The following is a 13,181-nucleotide window of genomic DNA, read 5'->3' on the forward strand; positions in this document are numbered from 1 at the left end:
GAGCAGCTGCTGATTCAATCCAAAATCTATCACAAGCTGGAAAATTTCTTCTACTCTGTGGTGAATTTAACAATCTATTTCTATAGTCATATCAAATGTAACAATTTCTGGAACAATTACAGTTAACAGAAAGGTGGGCTTTCAACAATACTGTGTCTTAGGAGTATAAATAATTTCTTCTTAAAATAATAATGTGCTTCCATTTTAGAATCTCAAGCCTTGGAAGGAAATACTGCAATTTTAATTTTCATGTGAAAACATTCTAGAATTATCAGTCTTGTATGAATTGGAAGTTGAGAGTTTTCTTTGGCCCTCTACTCTTTCAGCTGGTGATGTCAATTTTCTTGGGGATTTTTTAAGTCCTTGAACATGAACTTGAGCACTCACAGATTGGGACAGCCTGCTTTTGGACTGGGCTGCATGCAAGTGCTGCAGATGAGTGAAAGCAGGCTTCCACAAAGGACATAAGGTGGCTGTGCAGTAAAGATGTGGGAATTACTTTGCAGTAAGAAGCCAAAAGCATTTAAAGCACTGACAGAAACAGGAATTGGACTATCTCTTGCTGAGAAGCTAAAAATAAACTTGATTCAGACAGCTACAACCTTTCAAGAGATGTGGGGAAAAGAAACCCCAACACCCTATTCCTCCCCCTCAAAATCCCATGTTAAGTTTGCTATCTTGTCAGGTCCATTATTCTAAAAATAATGCTGGAGATTGGAGGAAAACTAGGAAAATAAAATAATCTGTCTTCAAGAATGCTCCTTGAAAATATTACATTTATTCCAGGAAAACTAGTTATGATAATGTAAGACTGTCAATATGGCACTGAAATTAAATGGGAATGTGGAAGAATGTGTTTTACAAGACAAGAAAGTGTTAGATTTATCTTTTTACATTTTTAAAGCTGGAAAAAACTGGTGCGACATGAAGCTTAATAATCACTGAAGTGTGAGGATTAAAGTGTATTTTGTAAAATTAACAAAATTACACCAAAACCTGTTCATCTGGTTACAGTCACATATCAGCTTGCATTGTAAATTTGACACCCTGCTCTTTTATTAGAGCATCATCTGAAACAAGGCAGTTTCCACAAGTTCACTGTAGGGTAATGGGGATTTGCTCTGGAGATGGGATTATTGTAGGCCTTATTTGAGAATTTTATATTGGGAATAGTTTTAATCTGGCAAACAGAATATTGCAGCAGCTAACTATTTTGTTTTTTCTGTCACAACAGGTTTCCAAAACTGAGAAGTCTGAGAGGTGGGCAGTGAAAGGTTGGGAGCAGTTTCTGTAAATCACAGGCAACCTGATCACTTGTTCTGTGGAGTTTTTTAATGTTGGTGTTTGGGGGTTTGTGGTTTTGGGAGGGGTTTTTTGAACTGAAACTGTGGAAGATGAGACTTTGTGAGAGGTGCTGAAAGAGGAAGTGTTCGTTCTCTTGGTGGGGCAAGCAGAAGGTTTGTAGAGCTCATGAAAGAATTCTGGAGGCTGAGTTTTCCTAACGTGCATTTCTAGAAGCATGGTTTGTCCAGCTCTACCATTCTCTGTTTTAGACTGCAATTGGATGCCATAAATATTTAGTAAGAGAAAAAAAAACAATGTTCCATGTTGGTGTCTTCTGCTACTAGCATAAAAATATCCTAACTAAATATTTCCCACTGTTGGGCCTGGAAAATGATCCTCCCTTAGTCTGTTTTTTCCTACCATTTTGAAAACGTCCTGAATCTGCCCCAGCCACCTGGGCCTATAGCTTCCTGCCAGGACAGCCATATTCCCAGAGGGTACCCATGTGGGCTTTTAAAAATGCAAAGGAATTAATTTTCTTTGGCGGCCATAAACATACTGATCATTTTAAACTATGAAACAGTTGCTGCTGACACTGGAGTGTCCTTCTTCAGACAGCATACAGTCCTTCGAGTCCTTTGAGCTTTTTATTGCAGCTTGCATCTAAGTTTCTTGGGATTTATTTGGTTTTTACAAGTGGATATTTGTCCTGTTTGGTTCACTTCTTTTGAAGCAAAGACTAAAACTATTTGTACTTATCCAAGAAACCTCCTTTCCTGCACCCATTTTTTTCCCCTTCATCATCCTGGTTTCTCCTAGGTGCCTAGGTTCTCTGTGACCAGGGTACCTTCCCTGTTCAGCACAGGAACAACTCACAAAGCAGCAGAAAGGAGGGAAGTTACAGTGTCTACTTCACTCTAACTTTCACTAATCTGGTTCACTTAAGGTATTTCTGGTTTGTTGATTTTTGAGGTGTTTTGTTGTTATCTCAATTTAGCATAAGTCTTCCCTTCCAAATTCTGTTCTTCCCACTGGTAGTCCTTTTTGGTAGAGTGTTTTGGTAGACTCTTCCTGGTATATCTGAACTAGAAGCAGTAACCATAGCAGGTAGGCAGATGCTGGTATGTAGTCTTTTATTTAGATAATTTATTTTTCTGATTTCCAAGGTGACCTCTTAACTGCTAAGGGCTAAATAATTTGTCAAAGTGGGTGAGGGTTAAATTTCCTTCCTTCATTTTCCCGGTTTTAATCTATCCTTAGGCTTACTGACAAGACCACTGCACTTCAATGTGTTGCCTGAGCCTTTGTGCATTCATAATCTGTGTAGGCATCACACAGTGGTATGATCTTATTTCTGTGACCTTCTGGATATCAGTATCTAGACTTCCTGTGATATTTTAGTCAGCTAAGGACAATGTTTATTAGAGTATCTCTTAGCTGGACTTCAAAACTGCATCACACAAAACTCAATAAAACAAAAAACCCCAAATGACATGGCTTAGTTTTTCAGCAGCTGCATCACTGATGTTATTATTGAAGGAGGTACTGTGAGAGCCTCTTAGTTCTGTGGCCTGAGACATACTTGCTGCTCTTATTTACAGGGTGTGAATGTTGTACAAAATATCACTTTTCAAGATTTAATTTATGTTTGTACTTTTAGTAGCTTATCAAGTTCCTTCAGTTAATATAAAAAAATTGGTATGTCTTTATTTAGCTTTCACAGTGTTCAGACTGAGTTACTAAGAGGCCTGGGAATTGTGTGGGACTGAGTATGGCCTTTTAATCTCCCATTTCCAGTTATCTTTTCATGCTGAGGAGTCAGACTGGCCTCTCCCATTGTTACACTAGAAACTTTACTGTCATCAGTCTTATCTTGCTATTTTTAATTCTTTTTATTGGGCCTAGCTTGTGAAAATAGACTGTAAGAATTATTATTCTTCCCAAAACTGTTTCTTATCAGGAGAAGTAATGAAACTTGATCTGTGCTGACTTAGCTAACATCAGATTTGTATATTTGACTGGCAAAATTACAGATTTTCCTTTCTCTTTGAATCCTAAACTTATAATGCTGGTATTGTCAATCTTTTAGGTTTCCAGACTTAGTAGAAAGCTGATGCCAGAAACTGCAGGCTTGTTTGGAACTCGTGTTTCATTTACTTTTCACGTAACCATGAAGTTTTAAGTTTGCCACTGGTAGTGTCTTTTAAATAATATCCCCAAAATACCTGTTGGACAATAGTCTCTGTTCTATGACAACAGAATCTGTATTCCTTTCATTTAGGTTTAAAAATTCTTCTTGTACTGCCATAAGCATTTGCAATTGAAGATAGTTTTGTTGTATGTTTCTCATTATATCAGCATTTAATAAACCATTGTTATACAGAATTTAAACTTTAAAAACATAGAATCTGTAGAGTACTATTACCACTGAATTAATTTGTAAGTATTTTTTGTAAAGCCTTTTCCCAAAATTTGTTTACCCATAATATAAATCCATGTTCAGATAAATCTCTAATCGTGGTCTTGCATGTAAAGGTAGAGAGATCCCAGTGCATGCAATCCTGTAATTCACATATTTTCCTTCCCTGGTTATAGGTCTTTATGTGCTTTAGGAGCAGAGACACCAGGTTTCCAGACATAGTAGTCTGTCTAAAAGAGCAGATACAGTAAAGCAATATGGTAATCATTGGATTCAATGGGAACAATCCAGGGAAAAGTTGCAGATCACTGGTTTAATTAATATTTCCTAACTAAAGCAGGATTAAATGTCTCCTCCTTGTCTATCTAGAATTATCTGTTATTACCTCATTTTAGAGAGAAATAGTGCCTGGTGGTATCAACCTTTTTCAGCTGAGCTGGGCAAAAAGAGTAAAACTGAGAGTACAGAACAGGTAGCTGTAATAGTTAAGTGACATTCTTGCCATTTTGTCAGTTAACTTGATTTGACTCGGTTCGGTTGCTATCCTAAATGTGGCGGTTTTTTCTCAAGTTCTTTGAAATTTGAATGAGCTAATATCTCTGATTTTACACCTTTGCTTTAAGTAAAGCCGTTATTTCAAACAACATTATTTCTCCAGCCTCAAAGAAAAAGGTGACATCGCATGTAGGATATTGTCCTCAAAAGAGGAACTTGCTGGTTTTCAAGTTTTGCATGTCCTCAGTGTGGATATGTCCTCAATTCAGTGGCGGCTCTTCAGCAACTGGAATGCCCATACTCAAGGTCTAGAGAGATGCCCCATGTACAATAAGTACCTGGAGGAAGCAACGTGGAGAACTTACTTATAAAACTTTATGGGTCTATATGTGGCTACAATGTGTGTATGAATACAATATAATTAGCAAGCAGCTTACTTTAAATTGACAAGCTTGTTAAAAACTGCCAGCTCTTTTTGGAGAATACTCTCAACTTAGTTAGAATAGCTCAAAGAGGTTGTAATAATTAAAATTTCTCCTTTGCAGTAATTGTATAGGTGTGCAGTGCACACATATTCACGTTAAGCCAAGGGCTTTACTAAACCAGGGAAGTCCTCTTGTCACTTCAGAGAGAAATTTGCAATTACTTTTCAAGGAGAAACCAGCAAAATGGACAGTTAGAACCCAGTGCTGTTGCAATGTGCCTGAGCTCGGTTGTTCTAATTGCTTCTTCTGAAATGTTTTGTGTCTCTTGGTCCTATATACACTTACCCTACATTTCTTCTTAAAGCCCTAAAGATAAACCATTATTTACCTGAGCTTCTTTGCTGTCATCCTGCCTGATAGTGCTTTTACTGTGCACTTTACAGGCTCTTCCTCTCTCCTTCCAGGATTTCATTCAGATTTTCATAGGGCCTTACCTTTAGCTCACCTTCCCTATTGGAAACATGTGATGAGTTTTCTTTCTCAGAAGAGTTTTTAATGCACTCATTGTGTTTACTGTTCCTGGAAGCTACTTGTTCCTTATTAGCAAATGCTTGAAGCCACTGACATTGGAATCCCGGGCTTGTAATGAAATGAGATTCCAGCTGTGCACAGTGGATGGGAGGGTGGGAGAAGTGGAAGATTTCTCTCAGTGCCTCCCTTGGAAAGCCATCACTCCCATGATGAATCACTGAGAGAAGTCTTCGTAGTGATGGATGTGAACCAGTGGGGACAGCAGGAGAGAGCTGAAGGCATCAGGGAGTTATTCTCTATTTTCTGGCAAGGTAGAATAATTGACACATAGAGCTCATGCTTCAAACTGCAGCCTCTTGCTCACTGCTCCTTACAGGGGCACCAGTCCCTCATGGACTGGGGCTGCTCTCGGGTGAGCACCTCCTGAGACTCTGTCATGAACTGTCACCTTCTCTTCTGGCAAAGGCAAGGTGCCTGCCTTTTTTGTTTGTTTGTTTGTTTCTCTTTTTGTTTTTTAAGTAGTGGGAAAAGACAGGCACTGGAAAAATTCAAGCAGCTCTACTGTATGTGTTGCACATAAAAGTTGTGCAATAAACGGTCAGGGTAGCAGTAATCTAAACATACTACATTTCATAATCTAAACAATCTAAACATAAACATAATCTAAACAATCTAAGCATAGCAGTAATCTAAACGTATCTAAACAATGGGATCTCCACTGTACTGTGTTGTCCTGTTGCAGAGCCTCACCTCTTCACAATTTACAGCACTTTGATAGATTACTACAGCACTGGATTTCTGTAGTTTTGTGCAGAAACATCAGACTTGTGTCTGTGCCATGAGGTGTGCATCAGATAAAGAAAAGGTTATTTCATGCTATAGAAACAGCTTCTTGTAACTCCTGGCCAGTTTTTAGAAGTCTTACATAGTTTTTAGAAGTTACTTACATAGAGGTCTGGAAAAATCTTAACCCTTTGTTAAATGTCCAGATGGGACCCAAGTTCCTGAAAATCAGGCCTCCACACTCAGTGCTAAGCATTTGAAAATTTGAACTTCAGCTTGGAAAATTTGTCCTCAAAAGGGTCAGAATTTACATACACTGTAAATGGTTTCAGTGGGAAATGCTGGCAGAGCCATCTCTGTAGTGTTGTTAACTTGTTTTGCAGACCACCCATTCTGCCTGCGCAATAGAACAAGCCTAAATGAGGCATTCATTGATGGCATTTGTCCTTACTGATCTCATTTAGTTTATTAAAAGAGAAAAAAATCTCCTGTACCTGTTCTCCTTGTGAAATCTTAGACTGATTACAAAATCCTCTTTAAGTCTCTGCTGACCCTGTTTCAGATTTAATCTTCAGGGGAGTGCTTTTTCATAAGAAACCTTAAGAAATTCAAATATTAGCAGGCATGAAGATTGCTTTCTTCACTATTTTAGTGATTCAGCAAGTTACAGAGATGATCAGAGGCACCTTCAGGTTCAAGACAATGTCATGACTCCTTGCTTTAAGTTCAAGACAATGTCATGACTCCTTGCTTTAAGTTAGATGTAGGTTTAAGTTCCTTAAATGTTTTATTCTGATCTGGATAGAAACAATTAGCAGGGATGAGCAAAACTTAAGCTTTGCCTGAATCCACTCAAAGACCTGAGGGATTTCTGCCACATTGGTGCTTTTATTAAGCCAAAAGTAAAAATACCTCCTATAGCCAGAGAGCCTTAATCACACTAAGGAATAGTTGTTAGAATAACAATGATGGTACTTCAAGGGAAAGAGGAGGGGGTAAAAACAAAACCAAAATGGAGAAAGGCCACCCACCACAGACATGTTGAAGGGATGTAAGCAGCCCTGAGAGTACACACACCAATCCTGGAACTTCTCCTAGTTAAGTAGCACATCCCATTTGCCAGCAGTTACTGTCAGAGGTCAGAGGAGCCTTTCTTGCCTGTAGTGATGGAGCTGCAGACTACAATTAGGTGATGTTTTGTTTTGTAGCACCTGCTCTAGGGGTGGTACTGCTTGTGTAAAGGCTGCCTTTACTCAGATTTAGAAGTGGCTTGTCTTCCAAGGAGAAAAATTATCTCATTAACTCTTGGCGAGGAGGTGGTGTGCAGCCAGAATGCTCAGGCAGTGCTCAGCATGGTCTTTGCCACACAGAGCAATTTGTAATTGCTGATTACTTTTTGGCTGATGTTGAAAGCCTGCCCAGAGTGCAAAACAGTAAGTAATCATCCTCCCCCACCTCCAGTCTCGTTCAGTGGGAGCTTCACAGAAGAGGCAGGCAAGTCTGGTTGAAAGAAAGGCTTGTAACCTTTGGCCATGTCAAACTCTCTAAAACTCTAAATTAAATTCCAGAAGAATCATGCTGTAAGTACGTTTCGTGTATGAATGCACACATATTTAATACATTTTAGAAGTGTTTTTTTCCCCTCCCTCTTCTATTTTTTTTTACCAGCTATTTCAGTGCCTGGACTTCGGGGCATTCTTTTGGGTGTTTTTTTAATAATCATCATGGAGCTTGGGAAATCATGGGATTTCTCATACATAAGTGCTTCCACTAGAAGGTTGTTCTTATTTTTAGTGAAGAAGTAACAATTATCCAAGCATATTTTTGAAATATTTAGAAAAAAAAAACCAGTATTTGGACCAAAAGCCATTATTTATTGTAGCTTTTACCAGTGACATACTAAGGAAGTTGAAGTTACATTGTGATTAAATTTTGGAAAGCTCATGTCAGTGAAAACAAAGGAGTGTGCAGAAGACAAAGATGCTGAGTAGAATAGATGTTCTACTCAAATTTGTCCATTGCTCAATGAAACTCATTCAGCAAATGCTCAGTCTCTAACCCTGGTTCTTTCTTAGGCCTGTCCTGCACACTCCCAGTTTTGTGTGTGAACTTAGGCTGTCATTGCCTGCCTACTTCCCCTGCCTCATTTTCCACCTACATGGAAGACAGCCTTCATTTTAATAGGTAGGTAAGAACAGGAATTTAGGGACCAGTTTCCCAAAGAGGGCAAATCTGGGAAACTAGACTGCCCAGTCACCAGGTTGTTGTTGAGTTGGCTCATACTGATGATTCCTGGGTTGCTGACATATGTGAAACACCAGAGCTGTGAAGAGAGAGCCTTGCTAATGCTGACAGATTGGCTCACATTGGAGCATCTTGTGGCAGGATTTGTTTTGCTGGAGGCTGGAATTCACATGTAGGCTGTAGGTGGCATATCTATTCTGTTTTGACAGAACCAGTGTGTGGGAAGCTCTTTGTACTTGCAGGCTGCATTATCAAGGTACAATGATTTATGATGATACATGGAGAGATCATTTGAACTGTAAAGGTTTTCTCTGGGGAAATCTCAGATAACAAGGTAAATTAATGCTTTCTGTAGAGATTAATTATACAAAATTATGCTTAATTAAAAGGAATATTTTACTGTAGCTTAATCAAAAAATCCAGTCTTCAGTCTCCAAGTGGGCCTCTTTAGATATCAGTAGGGCTGGAGAATATTGGCAGAGACTTGCAGTCAGGTATTACTGGAAAAGTTGGAACTTCATACCCATTCAGAAGGGAAAGAAGGGCTGTGGAAAATTAGGAGGCCTGCAAAGTCAAATGAAATGTTTGTGTAGGCATTTAGAAGATACTGTCAGCATGGAAGGGTTTTTGCTATTAAAAAAGAGTAGAAACTCTACTCTTTGTTCAGTATTCAGAGTACTTCCAGGAAACAGACAGCTCCCCACATTCTATCCATTAACTACAGACAACATGGGAGCAACTTAGTATGTACAGAGAACAAAGGGAGTAATGTCAAGTGTTGCTGAACTAATTTGTTATCCAGAAACTCTCAACTAGTGTGAGTCTGGAATGCATCCGTTCCCCCCAGTATTGCGCTTGTGTAATTATTTGTTTAAGAGGTATTCTTGTGTTTACTGCCTTTCCTGAAGCTGGTGTTTGCTTTGCAGAGCCCCTCAGGTAGGTCTGGCCTCTTTGAGAAGTCTAAGGCCCAGTCATGCATAAATGAGGGACACGTCTCATTAGTGAGCCAACAGTTCAGATTCTCGGAAGGCATCCAAAGCATGACATGCAGAACACTTCATGCCAAAGAAAAGATGATCAGATATACATTTATGTCTCATGGGCAGTTGTTTAAGTGTCCTGTGGCATACTCATGACATGAGGGTATCCTGAGAAATGAGCAATTTAAAATGTAGCAGAAATGAGCATTATAGAATGTAGCAGATTCTCTCTTTGGATTTCTTTGCCCCTCTTTTACAACTCTCAGCTATGTCAATTGTTATTCACCAGAAGTAGCACTGATGTTGATTGTGTTGATTTTTCAAGCCCAGGGTTTTTGGGCCAGCCACCTTTTATATCCTGCTGTTTCACTTAATGTCTTTAGGATTTACGTACAACTATGGAGCAAGACTTCAATGTCTTCCAGTGGCAGTCATTCAGCTTGGAGCTGAAAGGCTGGGTGTTAACTAGAATCCTGAAGGATGCAAGTATCCATTTTTCCCCTGTGACACAGATTCTGTTTTGTGCCAGCCAGTTATTGTCTCTCTTCTCTTTATATCACCTCCAAGGGTATAAATGCTGTTTTCAGTCAGCCCATGATCATGCCAAATTTTTTTACAGTTAAAATTGCACACAGGAAATCTGACATTAATGCAGCAAGCTGAATGTCATGCTTAGTGTAGTAGCTTAGACAACTGCTCAAACAGTGGAGTAAATCTGATAGTCCTACTCAGCAAAGATCCCCACCAAAATGCATTTTTAGCTGGGGACCAAGCTGGGCACTCTTCTTGTTAAAAACATTGGTCAAAAGCAGCAATGTAGATTTGGACACAGAAGAAGAAAAGTAAATTGAAGCAATCCAAGCTGGGTATTTGCTGGATGTGTCTCATACCCTGTGTCTTTTATAAGGATTCATGGTGAGTAAACAACAGTCACTTTCAGGAAGAAAACTTTGAGTCTGATTAGCCCCTGAATGAATACTGAGGCAATACTGAAGCTTATAGTAAATAACATTGTTTTGGCCAGAAGCTTCCATACTGAACTGTAGGAGGAAACTTGACTTTGTGCTCCCGTGTTTGATTTGTCTGTCTTTCCAGATCCTTAACACAGTGGTAGAAGTCATGTTTGTTCTGCGTGTCTTCTCTGTGCTGTTAGGGCTTGATTTTCTGTCATTGCTCTGATAGGCTGCTGTTCCTGCAATGAATTCTCCTTTTGTTACCTCCCTTTTTTGTTATCTGGGGTTATTATTTTTGCCATTTCGATGTGCATGCTTTCATGGCATTTCTTGGATGCATTTCAGGGAGTGTATCCCAGTGCAAATCAGTGGGATGATATGATAATCTGGCATTTGATAGCACAATCCCAGAGCTGAGTGTGAAATTTTACCAGACTGGGCATTGAAGAGCAATGCTGTTGCAGATTCCTGACTTCAGTGTGGTGTTTATCCTGGCTGACTCGAGGGCTGTTTCAGCGTTCAGATGTCCACGTGCAGGACTGCAAACAGGTATCCTCCAGAGCCGGGGTCCCCCTGGAGCACCTTCCCTCAAGGCTCAGGGATGAAAGCTATAGACAAAGCATAGCTCTTCAAGTTACAATGCTAACTGCTGTTAACCTGAATTTATGTGAGGAAGATTTTACTTGTGTTCACCAGGTGTCCTAGGTGTTAACCGTCTTCCCTTTTCAGAAGGAATCCTGTAGGTGTATTTTTTAAAAAGAACTATGTCTGAAGTCTGTTGGTCAGGATTTTTTTGTAATCTGAGAACATTGTAAGGCAATTTCAAAAAGAAACAACCTTTTTAAAGTAGTTTGGGGGATGAGACTCTGCCACTGAGCTGAGTAAATGTACGAGGTAGAGAGGGTGTTACTCATTGTGTGCTACAGACACTGTGCCATAAAGAGGTCTGATAGCCCAAAGGATGAATCAGTGGCAGCTTTGTGATGAGCTCATATATTCAAAGGACAGAAGTTGGGAAACTGCATAAAATGACTGACAGGCTTTTAAATCGCTTTTTTCTGTGTTAAAGACATTTTAATTAAATTAACGTTGTCCTAATGAGACACTGCAGTGCTGTCTCAGGGAGCAGCCGTGCTGCTGCTGGCAAGTGACATCAGTGTCAAATGAGGTGTGGCTGGGAGAGAGCTGTTGCTGGCCACCTGATTTACCAAAAAAGAAAACAACTGATTTGCTCAGCTTTTGTTTCAGTTGGGCATTAGTGTGGGAGCACGATGATAAGTACATTTCCTTTGCACTTTTGCCTCTACTTTCTAGTGGAAAAATGCACCCACTCTGCTTTTAGCAAGGAAGCAGCCTAGGGTAAAATTATGGTGAAAGCAAAGCTAAGTTCAATTTGGCTGAAAGACCGGATGCAGTGGTTCAATCAAATGGAGAGCTTTTCTGTCAGAGATTGAGTTACTCCACACTAGAAAGTATCTGGACTTGTTTTATTTTTTTAATCTTTGACATGGATGGTCGAGAAGTGGAGCCCTATCCAGCTGTATCACTGCTGTGTCAGATACATGGTTTCAGTTTCATTTAAGAATTGCCTCTTGCTTCTTTAAAATATACTTGTTTCCAGGTTTGTTGTTTTCTGGGTTGTTGTTTTCTCTTGAAAAAGGAATTGTCAAAATTGACAACTTTTAATCATTTATTAAATGTTTTCTGTATATGGTATAATGTCCCCATTAAATGTTTTTTACTTCCCCATGCAATGTTTCTTAGGAAATAGTCTTCATTAATTACAGAAGAACAAGAAAAATGCATCTCTCCTTAAACTGAAAGTGTCAAAGTGGACACTAGCTCTATGAACTCAGGGAAGAGCTCTCTTAAACCATACACATTTTTTCAGTTTTATCTTTTGCCAGAAATCTATTCAGAAGACTGCCAAGTGCACATACTGAAAGGGTGGGGGGGAAATGCTGTAACCTCCTCTGTGATGTTAGGTTAGCAACCTGATGCCCTTCCACTGCACTGCCCTTGTCTGGGAGATGTGAAATAACTGTCTGAGCAGAAGAATGGAAATTAATAGGTGATAAATTTATTTTGACACAGATGAGTTGTGTTATTCAGAGGAGGAAAATTTCAGGCATAATGCATTCAGGAAATACAGTGAAGCAGTCAAAACTCAGAAGTTTGTGAAGCATATTTAGATGTCAGCATCTCTGATAAGTTTCAATAGTTCATACTGCTACTGAAAATTAAAAAGAGCAAGTTTTTCCTTAACTGTCTGGAGGTTTGTTGGACACATTGGGGTCGGGACTCAGAGTTAACTAGATTTAATTAGTCTGTTCTAGCTTGGTAGTGCAGACAGCAGTAGCTGTACTGACAGTGAAATGCTGCAGATTGACACAAACTGTACAGATAGAGTCCAACCAAGACAAACTCACATCATCTTTTCATGCATGTGTTGGTGTGTGTCCTCAGGTGTAAAGTTCCTGCTTTGAGTTAACAGATTATTTCTATGAATGACTCCTCTTTCATTTTGAACTTAATTGAATAACCAAGATGTTTTGAGGAATATGTAGATCTCTGAATTATAAACATTTTTTTTGCCAAATAAAATGTACAGTAGATACATTTCAGAGAACGTCACTGCACTTTATCACTCTATCATTCCAGGCCAAACACTGAAAACTTATGGGTTCCTTTGGAGAAATGATAATTCAACATGATAATGGCAAAATGATAACAAAATTAAATATTGATAATATTGCTATTAAAGATATATCAATTTTTAAGGGGAAAACAGTGATTTTTAAGGAAGATATTCTAGGGAAGAGAATTCTTAAAATGGATCTCTTTCTGTTTTGGGGGTGAGTGACTGATGGTGTTTCTCTCAACTTCCCCAACCCTCCTTCTCCTCTGTTCCAGTCACTTAACTTTTCATGGAGGAGGTTGATGTGACAGCTCTTGTTCAGCTAAACCTTTGCTGGCAGCAATTCCTATAAGAAATATTGATTTCTTTTTGTCTACCGCTCTGAGTCAAAGTATCTCAGATTTAGAGAGAATCCCTTCTTTCTGTATC

General features: G+C 39.1%; 1 long non-coding RNA gene across 1 annotated transcript; it reads right to left on the reverse strand.

The window, feature by feature from the left end:
- Positions 1-3,092: 3,092 nt before the first annotated feature.
- LOC137472399 (uncharacterized) lies at positions 3,093-7,087 on the reverse strand. Its single transcript, XR_010998148.1, has 2 exons — positions 6,969-7,087; positions 3,093-4,536 (listed from the first exon to the last, which is right to left on the reverse strand). It is a non-coding gene; the product is annotated as an uncharacterized lncRNA (long non-coding RNA).
- Positions 7,088-13,181: the final 6,094 nt, after the last annotated feature.

Source organism: Anomalospiza imberbis, chromosome 4, assembly GCF_031753505.1.
Source record: "Anomalospiza imberbis isolate Cuckoo-Finch-1a 21T00152 chromosome 4, ASM3175350v1, whole genome shotgun sequence".
Classification (NCBI taxonomy): Eukaryota; Metazoa; Chordata; class Aves; order Passeriformes; family Viduidae; genus Anomalospiza; species Anomalospiza imberbis.